The sequence below is a fragment of the Oryctolagus cuniculus genome, chromosome 9, assembly GCF_051225735.1.
Source record: "Oryctolagus cuniculus isolate XC-2025 breed Fujian yellow rabbit chromosome 9, ASM5122573v1, whole genome shotgun sequence".
In the NCBI taxonomy this organism is placed as follows: Eukaryota; Metazoa; Chordata; class Mammalia; order Lagomorpha; family Leporidae; genus Oryctolagus; species Oryctolagus cuniculus.
The window spans coordinates 15,313,021-15,330,174 of NC_142875.1; positions in this window are offsets into that span (position 1 = coordinate 15,313,021).

The window sequence follows — 17,154 nt, forward strand, 5'->3', positions numbered from 1 at the left end:
TTCTTGTCTCAGCTTTGTTATGGGGAAAGAACTCAGTGGGGGAAACCAGGGTTGAACAAGACCTTCAAAGCAGTACAATCATCAGGTTGTTGGATGCTCTCCTGTCTGCTTGTTGCAGATCCAGAATTACACGGATGAGGAAAGAACTGTGTTAGCCTACGTGGTGGGTGTCCTATGCCTTATCTGCCTTTCTCATCCACACCTGATAGATGCTAAGATGAAGATGAAAAGGATCTACAACTGTAAGTGTATAATATGTTCATAGATTCTTTTTTAAAAAGATATATTTATTTATTTGAAAGGCAGAGTTTCAGAGAGGCAGAAGGAGAGAGACAGAGAGAGGGAGGTCTTCCATCCAATGGTTCACTCCCCAACTGGCCGCAATTGTGGGAGTTGGGCCTATCCAAAACCAGAAGCCAGTAGCTGCTTCTGGGTCTCCCACATGGGTGCAGGGCCCCAAAGACTTGGGCCATCTTCTACCACTTTCCCAGGCCATAAAAGAGCTGTATCAGAAGAGGAGCAGCCAGGACTCGAACTGGCACCCATATGGGATGCCAGCACTGCAGGCAGCAACCTTACCTGCTATACCACAGCACCAGCCCCAATAGACATTTTAAAAGTATTTTCTGAATTCACTGGATTCATGTACTTTCTGATAATTTATTTAATTCAGGAGGAAACAGCCTAAACAATATATCACCTAAGTTTAGATATTTGCTAGATCTGCCTCCTATTATTCAACACATAATCAATAGTACCATTTTGATCTTCCGAAGAGATTCCTGCAATCTTTTCTCCACTCTTGTTAGATTTCTAGCAAACACTGTGACTGTACTTGATGTTTGCATAGCAACTGTCCCTGTGATCAGACAGGGTTCCTGCTTCCTTGCCTGCAAATATTGATCAATAATAGCCACAAGAGAGGCCGCCACAGGAGAGACAACCATAGCTCCATGGCAAACAACATCTCCCCAAACAACAGGTCCTGCCTCATAGACTTGCCCTTGTGTGGACTCGATATATGAATTCTATGAAGAGAAAGTTAGAAGGTTAGACAATATGATATGCTTCAATAATAATAAAAAAAACCATACAGTGTTCAAGCGTCATGGCACACAAGTCCCAGATTCTGATAAACACCACGCTTCCTGGGGAAGGCTGTAGATGCTAGGGAGTTGTGATACCCTGGAGGTTCTTTCTTTCTTTCTTTCTTTGACAGGCAGAGTGGACAGTGAGAGAGAGAGAGACAGAGAGAAAGGTCTTCCTTTGCCGTTGGTTCACCCTCCAATGGCCGTTGAGGCCGGCGCACTGCTCTGATCTGAAGGCAGGAGCCAGGTACTTCTCCTGGTCTCCCATGGGGTGCAGGGCCCAAGCACTTGGGCCATCCTCCACTGCACTCCCGGGTCACAGCAGAGAGCTGGCCTGGAAGAGGGGCAACCGGGACAGAATCCGGCGCCCCAACCGGTACTAGAACCCGGTGTGCTGGCGCTGCAAGGCTGAGGATTAGCCTAGTGAGCTGTGGCGCCAGCCAGGTTCTTTCTTTTATGCACCCCTCTACTTAAGGCTGTGGTACTCTCTAAATTCCATTATTTGTTTTATTAAAACATTTACATTTTTTCTAGCAATGAATCTATATTACAGGGTTGAATGTGATTTCCCAACCACATATGCCCCAAACCTCTCAACTGAATTTCTGATTTACTTTCCCTTCCTCTAAATAATTAATTCAGAACCAAAGGACTCAAAAAAGACACTGGGAAAACGATGTCAGGAAGATTTTTTTTTTTTTTTTGAGAAAAAGTAGCTCATCTTGGGTCAGTGCTTTAGATAATAGAGTTTAATTGTGTCACCGATAGAGAAGAAATGTAATAGCAGAGCTCCAATTAAATTAAGGTGACATTTCCCCTTTTAAGGGATTATTATAAAAACATTCGTTTCTCCTCAGCTCCCTCAGGGTATATTTTTGTATAGCTTCTTGCAGTTTGTTTTGGAAATGGAGCTTGTTGTCTTTTTCTAAGGGAGGGAACATAATGAGAGCTGCTGGTTTTGCTCCCAGGAGGCTCACACCGAATCTTTCTTCTGGTTAAACAGACCTGGTCATTGGCAGGCACTGGATCAGGGCAAAACCAGGACTGGGTTTCCCTAGAGCCAAGAGGAATTCTTTCCCTTGGCCTTTATTTAGGAAGAGGGAAACTTATTCACCTGGTTTTTAATTATTAAAAAAATTGCCTAAATTCAGGTTTCTCTGCAAGAGAGAAAATATTAATGCAAATACAGTGCTTTTGTAAAAGTTCCTGTTAGGTCACAGCACAGCAAGGATGGTTACTCCCTGCCAGTTTTACTCCTAGCCCCTTGGTGCCAAGGCTGCAGCACCACCCAGACTCGTGATTAAATGCTGACAAATGTTTTCTTCTGCACAAACCTTCTCAACTCATTATGCAGTCAGTCATCTGCTCCTTCTGTATCTGTCAACTATCTCTGAGTGCCACGCACTGTGCTAATAGATTCTGGTTAATATGGCGACGTCGTGGCACACAAGAGAATCCCAAGTTGGCAGCATCAAAGGCATAGAAATTTCCACCATACCAACATGGTTACAGCCTTCATGCAACCTGTCCAAAGAATTAACCGTGGAAATCCTAACCTCCACTCCCTCAGAACACGATCTTATTGGGGAGCAGAGTGATGGCAGGTTACAACCAGGTAAATTTGGATGAGAAGAAGGGCCTTTTAATCCAATCTGGTTACTGTGTTCATTTGCTAGGGCTGCCCTAACAAAGTACCACACCACGGGAGGCTTAGCTCACAGACAAGCCTTCTCTCCCCATTCTGGAGGCTGGAAGTCAGAAGTCAAGAGGCTGGCAGGGCTATACCCCCTGCAGCCCCTGGGGAGGAACCTCCTTTGCCCCCTTCAGCCTCTGGTAGTCCCAGGCATCACCTGGCTTCTAGATTCTTCCCTCAAAACCCTCCTCTGCTCTGTCTCTGTCCACACAAGGATGTCTTCCCCCTGTTTCTCCATGTCCAAAATTTCCTCTTATAAGAATCCAATATGACTTGGATTCTTATATTCATGCTCTGGGAGACATGACTTCTTGCTGTTTTTTTAAATAATTTGCACTTTTAAATACACAATATCTTGACCTTGGAGTATCCACTTGTCCTAGCCCATGAGCATGACAGCCTAGGAAAGAAGGGATTGAGGGAGGGGCACATGAAAGGTGTCATCCTGCAAGCCACAGACCCTGCCCCCTGGTTGTGCTGTGCTCTTTCTGCTGATTGCTTTGCTTTTCCCAGCATTTAAGTCCACTCATGTTCTCTGCTGTTGACAGTGCTGGTAGTCTAAAAATCTGATCACTCTGCAGCTTAAGGTAGGTGTATGCTCAGGTTGGCAAAGGAAATGGCTTTTTCTAATACCTCAGCGTTGGGCTCTTTCTCTGATGTTCAGAATCTATTACCTGGGAAGCCAAAGATTTTTTAAGAGCTTTATTTCTTCCCATCATTACTCCAAATGCCCTGGCCCTCCTGTCTCCCTCACCCAATCTGAAGTGTTGTCCTGTCACCCAGATCTCAGCTAGGTATTAAAAATAAACCTGTCTTATGTTAGATCTTAAAAATGAATTATTAAAAATATTACTTCACATATGTTTCCACTCTTGTAAGCAATATGCAAAGATGAGTGTGTTAAACCACAACCAGCCTGCGGTGCTGGGGGAGGCTGAGCTGCGTAATGTCCTCTTCCTTCTTAATCACTAGCCTGACTTTCTCTTGAGGACAGGGAAGGGCCCTGAGGAGCACTAGATGTCTGTAACTCCAGAGCTTTTGAACCCGGTCTTCATATTTTTTATAATTTCCCTTAGATACAATCAGCAGGAACTGCAATCAGAAGTCAAGGAAACCTACATATACCAAGGCACATGTTAAAAATAATAGATGGGAAATAGAAAACGAACTCACATTTCCATGCAGGAGTGTTCTCTTTGCAAGAATCCAAGTCAACAAGTCATTGCTTCCATAGCTAATGCTTCCACGTAGTCAAGATTGAAGTCTAATGAACAGCCAGTTCCCTGCTCTCCCACGCTCTCCATCATTCTTAGAGTTCATTTGATGTAGATGTCACTTGGGTGGACTTCTCAGATCCTGAGATAAAACACAGAGCTTTGATCCTTTAAAAAATAGCCCTTTTATACTCAAAAATGGGTCCAAATGCCAAACAAGTATGTCCAGCCAATTCCAGATAATTTACACAGCTTGGGTCAACTGAGAGCATGGTAAGCACTTGTTCATCACCTCCTGTTAAATTCCCAATTGTTTTAGCAGTGTTTATTTTCTATCAATGTAATGATAGGATTCATGATCCTCTAAGCAATAGACATTCTAGACACAAGGTGATGTGCTTATTGTTTATTCCCCAAAATATTACACTTATAATGGTAATTGTAATATAAACTCATAATTGCTTGTACAAATATTGCCCAAAACTATTTGAGCTTAAGACACCACTATACTGAGGGTAAGTAGAAAGGTCACTAAGACTGCTGGAAGTTCCAATGTGCTCTGGAAGTTTCAGACTGAAGTCTAACACAGGCATGGACCTACTCACTCTCCTCACCCTCAATATTTAAGGTACAAGTTAAGCTACAAAAGGAGCAAAGATAAGAATCACAATGGAAAAAAAAAACAGGAACCAAGCCCCACTCCTAAAAGCCTGTAGAGGTGGGTGGGCAAAAGCAGATACTGGGTTCTTAGAGCTAAAGAGTATGAAGACCAACTGGATTATGTTCCTATATTCCTCTCAATGCCAAATGCCACTGGGAACCAGTCTGTTTGTCTTCAGTGAAAGACAACATCCAAAACTGCTTTCTCAACTTACTGCAATTCTCTTTTTTTAAAAGAAGGGCTTCTGTATGCCTGGAATGGGGCTTGAGTTTCCTCATGTCTAAAAATTCTCAGGTGAATCTGATTCTGTTGTCTAAAGACCACATTTTGAGTAGCAATGACCAATCTTGCCAACATCTTTCATAACCCTGGAAAATCCCATCTTCAATCTGAGACAGAATTTTGCATGACATTTTCCATTTCAATTGAAAAATTATGTGAGAATTAATTCTTTTTGCTTTTGCCTAATCTGTGGTGTCAGAAAAGATGGATTTAAAGCTGTAAACTTTGGTAGGGTGAAAGGAAAGAAATCCTTCTTCATCAGGCTGTGATGCCAACAAATCTCTGGGTGCGCCCTGCTTACAAGAGCATGTTTGGAAAACTGGCAGGCCTGGTTCTCATTCCAAGGAGTCTATCCTTTAGAATAAAAAACCAGTGCCAGTGAATACGGCTCACTCAGCTCTAGCACAGCAGTGGGACAGCCATCCAGGCTGCGGAGAGAGCCGAGTGCTGCAGGCAGGTGGACGCTGGCCAGCTTGGGCTGCACAGGTTGCCAGCACCCATCTGAGACATGACCTGTGAGCAAGTGGGAGAACACGTCCACACTCGGGATAAATGGGGGATGATCGCAGGCTTAAATGGCTGTGATGACCTCGTAAATCACACTCCATAAATACAGCAGTACATAGACCTCCTTGAGTTACACACCTACAAAGGCAACAGAGTTAAGGGCAGGGATCCAAAGTAGGAATTATCGATGCAATATTTTTAAGTTTCAAAAGATGCCTTTATCATGGACCATGTACCTTTTAGGTAAATTCATGGGCTCATCTGCCTCTGTGTGTGTGTGTGTGTGTGTGTGTGTATGTATGTATTCAAGTGCCTCACAATTAACTGCCTGAGTTAAAGCTACCTCAATTTTCATACTGGGTTTTTAAGGAGTTCAATGCAAACTAAATGCAGTTTGACAGAAACAAAGAAATTGGGCAGTGTCTGCTATTAATTTCTAGTAAGCAGGAGGCATCCTGTTTGGGTGGACTTAAACTGACTGTTATCTTGAAGCCAGGGTTCCTGTTGATGGCAACATTCTAAGCTCTACCAGGGAGGACTGCTTCTTGCCCTTTGCAGTTGAGCATGGGAGAAGTCAGTCTAGTAAGGTGAGCTAAACACAGCCTGGAATGTCTTTACAACTGAGTTTAAATCACACAACTGGCTTGACAGACAGCTATTTAATTCCAGAAGGTCCAATCATCCCAGAGTTAATATTATAACAGAGATCATTCCCCTGACAGTGAAAGTGTCTTTTAAACATAAGAAAATAACTTCCTTTTAGCAAATATAATGATTTTGGATGTAGACAGATTTTGGAAGGATGACAGTAAGTGGAGAAAGACTTGATTTTGGACAAAAATTATTTTAAACCTGAATCTGAAAATATATGTTAATAATGGTAAAGGGAAAAATCTAGAATGAGAGAATGGAAAATGTGTTTCCAACTCAAATAAAAACATCTAAAAAATTATCCTGAGGTCCATGTATGTAATCAGTCCCCTGGTTCCCTGAGATCTAAACCGAGAATGCAAAGAGCTCTAAAATATGTGCCCTTTCTAAAAGCAAGGGCCCCTGGGAGTCTGGGCTCATCTTGAAACCTGTACTGATGACAGCTGAAGGCGCTGAACAACTCATATCCTGACTACCCAGGAACTATAGAATCAGATCTGCCCCAAATATTTCTTTTCTGGAATAAGAAAATGTCCCCATTACTCTTAGAATTACCTACTTAATGCTTATCACACAGGCTTCAGTGCTGGTTCAGTGCTGAAATCTCAGAACCACGTCCTTTAGGCCAGGTGATTTTCAGGTGGATGAGGTTGTCCATCTACCCACCTATCCCTACACCATGTGATCATTCAGGAGGTATCTGCATAAAAGCAACCCCATGCCAGGTATTCTGCTAGACATGAGGGAACAAGAGAACAAGACACACTTTTCTGCGTTGCCTTCCCAGCTACATCCAGACAGATTTAATCACTCCCGCTTCTCTAGGGCTGATGCTGATCCATATGCTTAAAAAATCAGCGTGGTAAAAAATGGGGCTGGAATCCTCTTGTGAAAGCTAAAAATCTTATCCAAGATTCTGATGAGAATTAGAAGGTCAGTCTCTCTTCTGTCTAATTTTTCTAGACATCTAATTTCCTTTTATGACCCTGTGCTCCAGGAGGAAGAATTCTGCCTGTTTTAACTTATCAAGTTTCTTCAGCTTCTAGACACGTTAGACACAGATGTTGAATGAATGAAGGAAGGAATGAATGCCTATTGTTCCTGAGCATACTGCGCAGTCTGGCACAGAATATGTATACCACATAAATATTTACTGCAGGAGACTCAATTCACAGAGTTAATGTGTAACGAATGAGACAGCTGCAGAAATTGATCATTAGAAAAGATTTTGGCAAGGGTCCTGTACATAGAAGTATGCTAAGGGTCGTGGAAACATATAGGGGCTATGACAACTTATCTGGAAGCCAGACATTGACAAATTTTCAAAATTTTATGAAATCTCATGGTCAGGTGGACATGGCCAAGTTGTTGCCTACTATGTCCTTTCCCAATTGTAAATAGACACTAAATCCTGGAGACTAGGCATAGCGCCTTATGACTTGTTTCTGTTCTAGTCGTTTGGAAGACTGAAGAGGCATTCAAAGATAGTTGTAGTGTTAGTCCATCTCGTTGGGGGAAGTGGCTGGGGCATGGGTGGTGGAGGAATTCACCAGAGCAGTCGGATGGAGAGAAGAGAGGTGGATTTGTTTAACATGCTGCAAGGGAGCAGCGGACAGGACAGCCACAGGCTGCCTGCTGCACCAGCACGACAGTCCAAGAGGTGCATGGCCCTCTGATGGCAGTCTCCTCACAGCCTGGTTGACTTGAGTTTTCTTGTGGTCCAGTGTGTTCTCCCAGTTAGGAAATCTGACTTTCTGGGCAGAACTGGCAAGTTTGCACTGCTGTTAGCTAGGGACTTTCCCAGGCCGCCACGTACCCTGTGCAACCCTCCACGTATTTTGTGCTGCCCTAATGGTATACCCAGCTCTAGATAATTTATAAAGACAAGAAATTGGCCGGCGCCGTGGCTCACTAGGCTAATCCTCTGCCTAGCGGCGCCGGCACACCGGGTTCTAGTCCCAGTTGGGGCGCCGGATTCTGTCCTGGTTGCCCCTCTTCCAGGCCAGCCCTCTGCTGTGGCCAGGGAGTGCAGTGGAGGATGGCCCAGGTGCTTGGGCCCTGCACCCCATGGGAGACCAGGAAAAGCACCTGGCTCCTGGCTCCTGCCATCGGATCAGCGCGGTGCGCCGGCCGCAGCGCACCGGCTGCGGCGGCCATTGGAGGGTGAACCAACGGCAAAGGAAGACCTTTCTCTCTGTCTCTCTCTCTCACTGTCCACTCTGCCTGTCAAAAAAAAATAAAAATAAAAAAAAATAAAGACAAGAAATTTATTTCTTACAGTTCTGCAGGCTGAGAAGCCCAAGATCAAGGGGCTGCATCTGCTGAGGGTCTTTTTGTTGCGTTATCCTATGGTTGAAGGTGGAGGGGCAGGACAGAGTGTACATATATGGGGGGGGGGAGAGAGAGAGAGAGAGAGACTGTGGAGCACACATTCAAACAACACTACCTTGTTAAAAGTTTTGTTTTCTCTCCCTAAATATATTTTATTTATTATGATGTATTTACTTTCTAATCAAAATCATATGTGTTCAGTGCTTAAAAACACAATTGTTCTACAAGTTTCATTTTTAAAAATCTCTACAACCTTTTTTATCTCAACTGTAGCTAACCTTAACCTTTAATGATCTCCTTATAGTTTTTTAAGATGAATTCTTTTCAAAATTTATCTTGGGGGCCGGCACTGTGGCATAACTGGTAAAGCCACTGCCTGCAGTGCCAGCATCCCATATGAGCGCCAGTTCAAGTCCCAGCTGCTCCACTTCCCATCCAGCTCTCTGCTATGGCCTGGGAACGCAGTAGAAGATGGCCCAAGTCCTTGGGCCCCTGCACCAGTGTGGGAGACCTGGAAGAAGCTCCTGGCTCCTGCCTTTGGATCAGTGCAGTTCTGGCCATTGGGGCCATCTGGGGAGTGAACCCGCAGATGGAACACCTCTCTCTCTCTCTCTCTCTCGCTCTCGCTCTCTCGCTCTCTCTCTCTGCCTCTGCCTCTCTGTAACTCTGCCTTTCAAATAAATAAACCAACCTTTAAAAAATTATCTGAAAGGCATCCACACACACATACACACACACACACACACAGAGAGAGAGAGAGAGAGAGAGAGAGAGCTTCAATATGTTGGTTCCCTCCTCAAATGCTTGCAATAGCTGGAGATGGTCCAGGCTGAAGCCAGGAGCCTAGAATGCCATCCTTGAGCCAAGTGCTTGAGTTGTCACCTGCTTCCTGTAAAGGGACCAAGTACTTGACCTATTGCCTGCTGCTTCCCAGGATGCACATTAGCAGGAAGCTGGATCAGAAGCAGAGTCAGGCTTCAAACCCAAGAACTCTGCCATGGGATGCAACATCTTAACCTCTGAGCCACATACTTGCCCCTCCATATTATATCTATGTTTATCTAAATAAATTGCACATACTATTTAAACTTAATTTTCCAATTTTTATTGACTAGAATTTGGCTTTTTCATTTCTTCCCCTTCCCATGACACACACATCCCTCCCCCACATTCTTCCCATGCAATTATATTGTGGTGTTTGCTTGGGTTGATATGGTGTTTTACATTGCTGTGAGGTTGGAAAACAAATTCGCAGCTGAGCCAGGTAGTGAATTATTATTATATTTCCTTATACTGCATTTTTATGTGTCTGGAATTAGTAATCTCCACCGTTTCTCCTTCTGAGGAGGGAGGGTTGCTTAGTTTTCTTTGTATTGGTTCATGATTGATCCACAAATTCTTTAGCATAAATGTAACTCTTCTCATAACAGACACATGCATTAGGTCTACTACTTATTCTTCTTTTTGAGGTAATGCTCCTGAACCTCCTGTTTCATTCTTAACTTTCTCCGGATTCACTGCCAAGGTCACCCTGAGGTCCTCCAGGGACCTCTCTCCCCTATTGGCTGCTCTTTCTGTTTGATTTCTTGTTTCCTGGATCCAATGTCTTTCAAACTGGCGTCTTTCCTTGTTTTGGAGCATGTATCCAGTATTCCACTAAGAAAAATTGAAACAGAAGGACATTTTTGAACTCTGAATGTCTGACGATTGTCTTAATTTTTTTAAAAGATTTTATTTATTTATTTATTTGAGAGGTAGAGTTACAGACAGTGAGAGGGAGAGACAGAGAGAAAGGTTCAGTCCCCAAATGGCTGCAATGGCCAGAGCTGTGCCGATCTGAAGCCAGGAGCCAGGTGCTTATTCTGGGTCTCCCACGTGGGTGCAGGGGCCCAAGGATTTGAGCCATTTTCTATTGCTTTCTTAGGCCACAGCAGAGAACTGGATTGGAAGAGGGGCAACCAGGACTAGAACCGGTGCCAATATGGGATGCCGGTGGAGGATTAACCTACTGTGCCACGGCGCTGGCCTCGACTGTCTTTATTTTAACCTCTCACTTGACTGGTGGTGTAGATGGGTGCCCACTTACCCCAAATTTTGAAGGCATGCATGGAACATTTATCTCTACTGTCCAACACGGCATTGAGAAGGCTGGTGCTTTTCTGAATGCTGAATATCTGTTTTGATTTTCTGGAAGCTTCAAGACATTTTCTTTTGCCTGTAGTGTTCTGAAATTTAAGGAATCATGTGTTTGGGCTTGAGTGTTTTCTATCTATTGTGTCCACAGTAGTATTTCTGATGTGGAAATTCATGTCCTTCAATGTTCAAAAGTGTTTTTGTGTCATTTCTTGAATATTTTTCTCTTTTTATGTTTTTTTCTTTTTCTCCTTATGAAATTTCACTTTGGACTTTGGACCTCCTGGGTTAAAACTCTACAAATATTTTTCTCTCATTGTTCACTCATTTGCCTTTTCTCCATTCTAGAATGTTTTCTGAACTTTATCTTTCAAATAGCCTATTATATTTTCATTTTTCTATCTTTTTATTATTCCTATGCTTCCTTCCTGCGTTTTGATCCAGCCTTTATGCAGGTTTCCTTTTCTTCTTTCATGAATGTATAACAGTTCTCAATTTTTCCAAAGTTTGCTCTCTACATTGTCTTGTTTATTTCAAATTCCTTTCTCTCCTATTTCTTTATTTTTGTATCTGACTTTCAAGTTGGTGGATTCCCTAAAATTTTTGGTTGAACAACTACTTACATATAATTGAATTTATAAAGTGCCCTTTGTTGAGTGGGCTCATTGTCGGATGGAACTCAGGACAGAGTAACCTGGTTGTCTGTTCCATGGGGGTACACATGTCTGTAAGTACTTCTACAACCCCATTGTCTTCTCTCTACCAATCAGATTCCTCAGAGAAAACCCTTCCAATATACTTCCTGTGCTTGCCTGAATATGGGCATCAAATAGAGAAGGAAGATAAAGAGAGAGGTTTCCTCATAGCTCATTGCTTCCACTTGTTTTCTCAATTTTCAGAATATTCCATGGTCTTCTAGCCAGCTTGCGGATTCAAAAAGATGGTAGTTGCTTTGCTTTACAACTTCATGGCTGCAGATTTTATGCTTGTAGCTTGAATTAGCTTTGATGGGAATATTTACAACATTGCCATTGGCAATGACCCCCTCCCCATCCCAGCTGATAGTTAAGCACAAGCACTGCACCAATGAGCACTGGACACCTGGCCCCGGGTGGCCCCCAGCATGTGGTGTTGCCCCATGCCAGAACACCCCATCAAGAAGTAGTGTTTTGGTCTTTGATTAGGGTTGGAGAAAGGGGACAGGATCACAGGGTTGTACAGAGCGGGGCAAAGGAATATAGTGCTTTATTGACACTTAACACACTTTGAAACAATTCTGCTATATTTAGCCCTCAAAGTACCACCATTCCTGGTTTTCTGCTTCACTTCCCCAGCCCTGGGATTAGGGTTCAGCTTTCTGTAATCTGCCAATTCAATGATCACTCATCTACCTGCTTTTCAACATGCCAAATGAGATTTCTCTTGGGTTTCTGTTGTCTACTCTCTTCTTTGTCTCTGTTTTAACCCTGCCCTTTGCAATCCTTTTAGCAGTCTGGAAGAGGGGCAACAGAAACACAGACTCGATATGCTGCTTTTATTAAAAAATCTGGCTGGAGATTTCATGGTCCCTTAGAGGCAGGCCAAGAGTTCAGAATGGCTCAGTGATACCCTCTCCTACCCTGAGTACACCCAGAAGTAACTCTAAAGAACTTGGGCAGCCCAACAGGCTCGGTCACTTTCCCTGGGCCACAGTTGGTGATTTTTAGCTTTGCCAGATCAGAAAAACAAAGAGGTGTAACTGGTGGTCAGGACTGCCCCTGAGGACAGGACCAGGATCATATTAAGTGCGAAACAAGTCCCCATATATAGTTAACCACTTGCCGGACTGTATCCAATGTCTGGTCAACTATTACAAACTTGGTCATTCTCTGACTTCCTGAAAATTCACGCTTTTATTGGCCTTTGTAAAATACATATTTTTTTTCCCCTCAGTTGGAGAAGTTTCCCAGTAGCGAGGCAACCTGAAGCGATCGTGTGGATTTGAGTCGTTTCCTGTAAATCTATAAATTGGTTAGAATGTATGTGGTAATTGAGAAATAGCTAATCTTGCTCCTGCTTCATGCAGCCTCACCATTCATCTTGTTAAATTCACTTTTTCAACTTCAAAAGGTAAGGAAGCGTCACGGCATGAATAACACTGAAGAATGAATGGCATTTCTGGGCAGGTCACTTAGCACAATGTATGCCAGGCAAATAAGAAGCCTGGCTGAGTCCTTTCATTCCATGTCCCGTGCACCACCAGCCAGGAATGTAGGACAGCTGAAGACTGTGGATTGGAAGAGTTCCTCACTTTTGGTTCCGTGATGGGCAACAATTTCCAAGACAAAAAGCTCCCCTGTCCCTGCAGCTGGCCACACAGTGCCAAGGGATAACTGGAAAAAACCCTCAAAGTCATTAGCCCAGACTCCCAAGAGAATCTGTTTACAGGGGGCTGATGTGTGATATGGTTCCTCAGGCCAACCAACCATTTCAGTGGATTTCCTAAATTCACCCTCTGAAACCAGAAGTCAGAAGGGCATCTTCCCTCTTAGGGGATAAATTTCAAGGGTGGCAAGCATGAGAAAATCCATGATGTTGGAAAAAAGCATTACCTTGTAGGGTATCAGAGAGAGCTGCCTGCCCAATACACAAGCGCACACATTTCAGTTAGAAACAGGGCTGTGCTCCACCAAGGTAGGGTTGTTTGCCTTTGGGCAACTGCTCTGCTCTAAACCACGTCCTCCGTATCTGCAACATGGAGGGAGTAATGAGAACTACCTGCGAGAGCACTGTGAGGATTAGGTAAGAAGGGAGTCAGATTAGCCCACAGGCTGACTCACGAGTGTTTGCTGGTACATGCTACTCCCGTGGGTGGCAGGTCTGCCCCAGTCAGCTCAGAGTCACATCCAGGTGGCTACGTGTGAAAGGAGAGCTCACGGAGGCAGGGTCTGCTTTCTGCAGAGGTACTGGGGCTGCTCCCTGAGAAAACAGAACGAGTTAGTGGACCTGAGGAAGATGCAGAATTGACATTAAATATTTACCAAGCATGCAGGGCAAACAAGACAGCAAATGGATTTATCTTCAGGAACGCCTCACTTCAGACAAGGCATTAAGCATCACCTTAAAGCAGGGCATTATCCTCCTTCAATCACTACGGAGAGGGGACCTTGGGCAGCATAATATTGCATTCCCATAATGCCTGGCAAGGCTGAATCTTGTCCTATCACTACTCCCCTCTCTGTTTTACACCCACATAGTTCCCTGGCGAAGTCCTGCACCTCCGAGATAAACGACCGTGGTGACAGTGGCAAGAGCAGCCATGTTGCCTCAAATCCACCACACAGCAAAGGAAAGTCTCCAAGCTGAGTGGGATTGGAGCCTTTGCCCCTTTCTAGGCATTTTAAATCTGCTTTTGAATGGGGAATGTTCTCAAGTGTGTGTCAATGCAGACACAAGTGCATATGGAATCATACTAAGCATTGTACTAACTCATCTTTACTTCTAATGATAGTAACTATTACTACACATCCTAAGAGGAACATTCACTAATTCTGAAAATAGAAGATATAGCCTACCAGCCAAATACTGTAATTTTCCATGGAAGACAATCATACTGATCCGTCTTTTATAAGCACTGTCCTTTCTCAGCAGGATCATGGTTTTTCTCTGTTCTCCATTTAAATATGCTTTTTTAGAGCAAATTTAAATTGACAGCAAAAATTGAGCAGAAGGTACCATAACTTCCCATATGTCTCCTGCCCCTACACACTGACAGCTTCCTCCCATGACCTAACACCCCCACCCCCACCAGAGTGATCCATTTGTCGCAGGTGGGGATCTCACAGTGACACATCAGTGTCACCCATTAGGATTTGCTCTTGGTGTTGTATTATTTTAATAGTACTTTGGGACTGGTCACATTAAAAGAATAGGGAACTACAGTACAGAGATTTTTTTTCCCTCCCAGGTGTCATGGGCAAAACCATTTCAGCTAAGAACAGGGAGCCACCTGTCTACCCTGAATATTGTCGGATGATATGACAAGGCTTCGACCTGGTTTTTAAATCGTCTCCACAGAGAGCTAAATGGAACATTGACAGCAAATGAATGTATTTGTCAGGAATTGAACCAGCTTGGCTGTTCTTTTCCTCTTATGTAACCAGTGGACCAGCATCCTCCTTCTCAACCTTTCATTCTGTACCATGCAGACTTCTCTTTTCAAGGTCAAACGTGCACATTGATGCTTGAGACTAAGCAGAGCCCTGCCCGGTACTTGACTTCTGCCATTTCTAGTACCCTTGCTTCACTGTCCACAGCCAAGGAGTCCTCAGCTTCCCTCTTCCCGCTCCCCTCCTGCTCTAATACCATGTGTGCTTTCTTACCCTTAACTCTATAACCCACTCTCTCACCTCCTGATTCACCATCAGCTACATCTACTTTCTCTAAAACATGGATTTCTTCTTTTCTCATGAAAACAAACCCTGACATCAGGTAATCCCCTGTGTTAGCTCAGTGCCATCCTTTGGGTATCTAAGTGGATGTGTTGCAGTGTTATTTCTTTGCACTTTAGATGTTAAGGGAAGAGGAAGCTATAGTTTTCATTGGCTCTGCTAGATTTTTACACTGCCAAACATCTAAATGCTAACCGACACGAGAAATGGATATGAAATGGACTATTTCATTTGCAAGTTGAAGAATCAGGTAAATATGAACATCTCTTTATTAGTTAGTGGGGGAAAATCATTCCAAATTGTCAGAGTGGTATCATGCCTAGCCATTGGTGGGCTATTGCTTTACACTCAGCCAAAGTCACAATGCTGGGTGGGAAGGAATGAGTATGGAAGCGGAGTTAGGGGCACTGCCAACATGAACATGCATTTTCCCAACACAGCTCAAATTATCTTCATACATTCTGAATTTAGATGAAAACCATTCCTCCACATATCTTAGTCTGGGATGATACAAACTGAACGGATCGTGTGTGCTGCACTGGAAGGAGTGCTTGGTACTTCTCATGCTTCGTGCAACTTGCCACTTCCTCGGCGACCACAGCAGTGAGAGAGTCAACCTTAGGAAGAATAGGAGTTCTATAGGAGTTCATTTGGCCTTCCAGGTTTTCAGATACGGTTCTTGTCTCTGGTTCTGTCTGGTTAATCACCATTGTAGTTCCTTTTCTAGTAGGATCTGGTGTCAAACACTCTTCTAGATGCTTCTACCCTCTCCCTTGTTCCAACGAAAGTACCCACAACAAATGGGTGTATCTTCTGGTCCACAGCACAGCAGGAACACCTCCCTCCTGTTTGCAGACAGACCCAATGGAAGCTGCCTTTCAACTGGGAGGTAGCCATAGGAAAAGTAACATCCCTACCAGAACTGGCCTGCATGGCTTCCTTTTGGCCTTGCTGACTTCATCTTCAGAGATTAACAACGCCTGTGACTGACCGTGGCACATCCTGGACATCCTAGGTGGCTACTTCTGGCTTTGGGTAGGAGGGAAGACCAGCCATGCATTCTGATGAGAAAGCTAGAATTGGTTTGGAGTGTGAACAGGGGCAAGACTTTCTGTAGAAAGAGCTTCAGGCAATTTTCCTGTTGCTATATACTCCTCCTAAGATAAAGGACTGGCTTGTGTGGAAATCTCTGCCTAAGTCTTTCATCCCTTAGATTCCGTAGTGACCATCTTGAGGGTCCATGGATCAAGTGAGATCCCTGACTAGCAATATCCCTGCATTCATTTTTCATTCCTAAGTCCTTGTTACTAGTTGCAAACCTCTTTCATTCTGAATGAACAGGTAATTCCACACCTCATGCTCACATGGAGTATTTGAGAAGTGTTGTGGTATCTTGTTCACAGCGTTGTTGGTAAACCTTCTTTCTTTTAGGAATGGAACCATTTCTTCAAATAAAACCTTATTGAGAGCCTGCTGTAGACATCTGATAAAACGCAGCTGCTCAGGTAATCATCCAGGGAGATCACTCACTTGGCCTGCCTGGCTTTGTTCAGGGTGCAGCCCCTGTGATAGCCATGGAATCCTGGTGGCACCTCAAGGCATTCCCTAAAGAATTCAGGATTAGATGACTTGGCAGCCTCTTTTCTGCCATCAACTGTGGTTTCAGAATACAGCTGGACTGCCGTGTTTCAAACACTATCCAGCACCCTCACCTTGTAGTTCCTTTCCATGTAAAAATAATGCTGACCTCAAATCTACAGGCTGAGGCAAAAAAAAAAAAAAAAAAAAAGAGAGAGAGAGAGAGAGAATGCTAACTAAGAAGTACTTAGGAAATAATCAAGTTAGCAGTTAAAGTCGAGGTCTGGGTACTCACTCTGTGCACACTGTCACTTCATGCAGCAAGTTGACACTGTTGACAGCTATGCTGGCCAGCCTTACCTTTGTGGCCTTGGTTCTTCCTCCTGGTCACTTTCTCCTTACCATGGTCTCTTTCTTCTTTTCTCTCTTGTATTACTCATTTGCTCCCTCTTTTTCTGTGTATCTCCTCTAATCTCTCCCTCCCTCTCCCTCCTGTTCATCTTCCATTCTCTCACTTTCGTGCTTATCATGTTTGCTTTGGGCCTTTTCTCTGGGTCTATCTGCTGCTTCAGTGTCAGTCAGACTC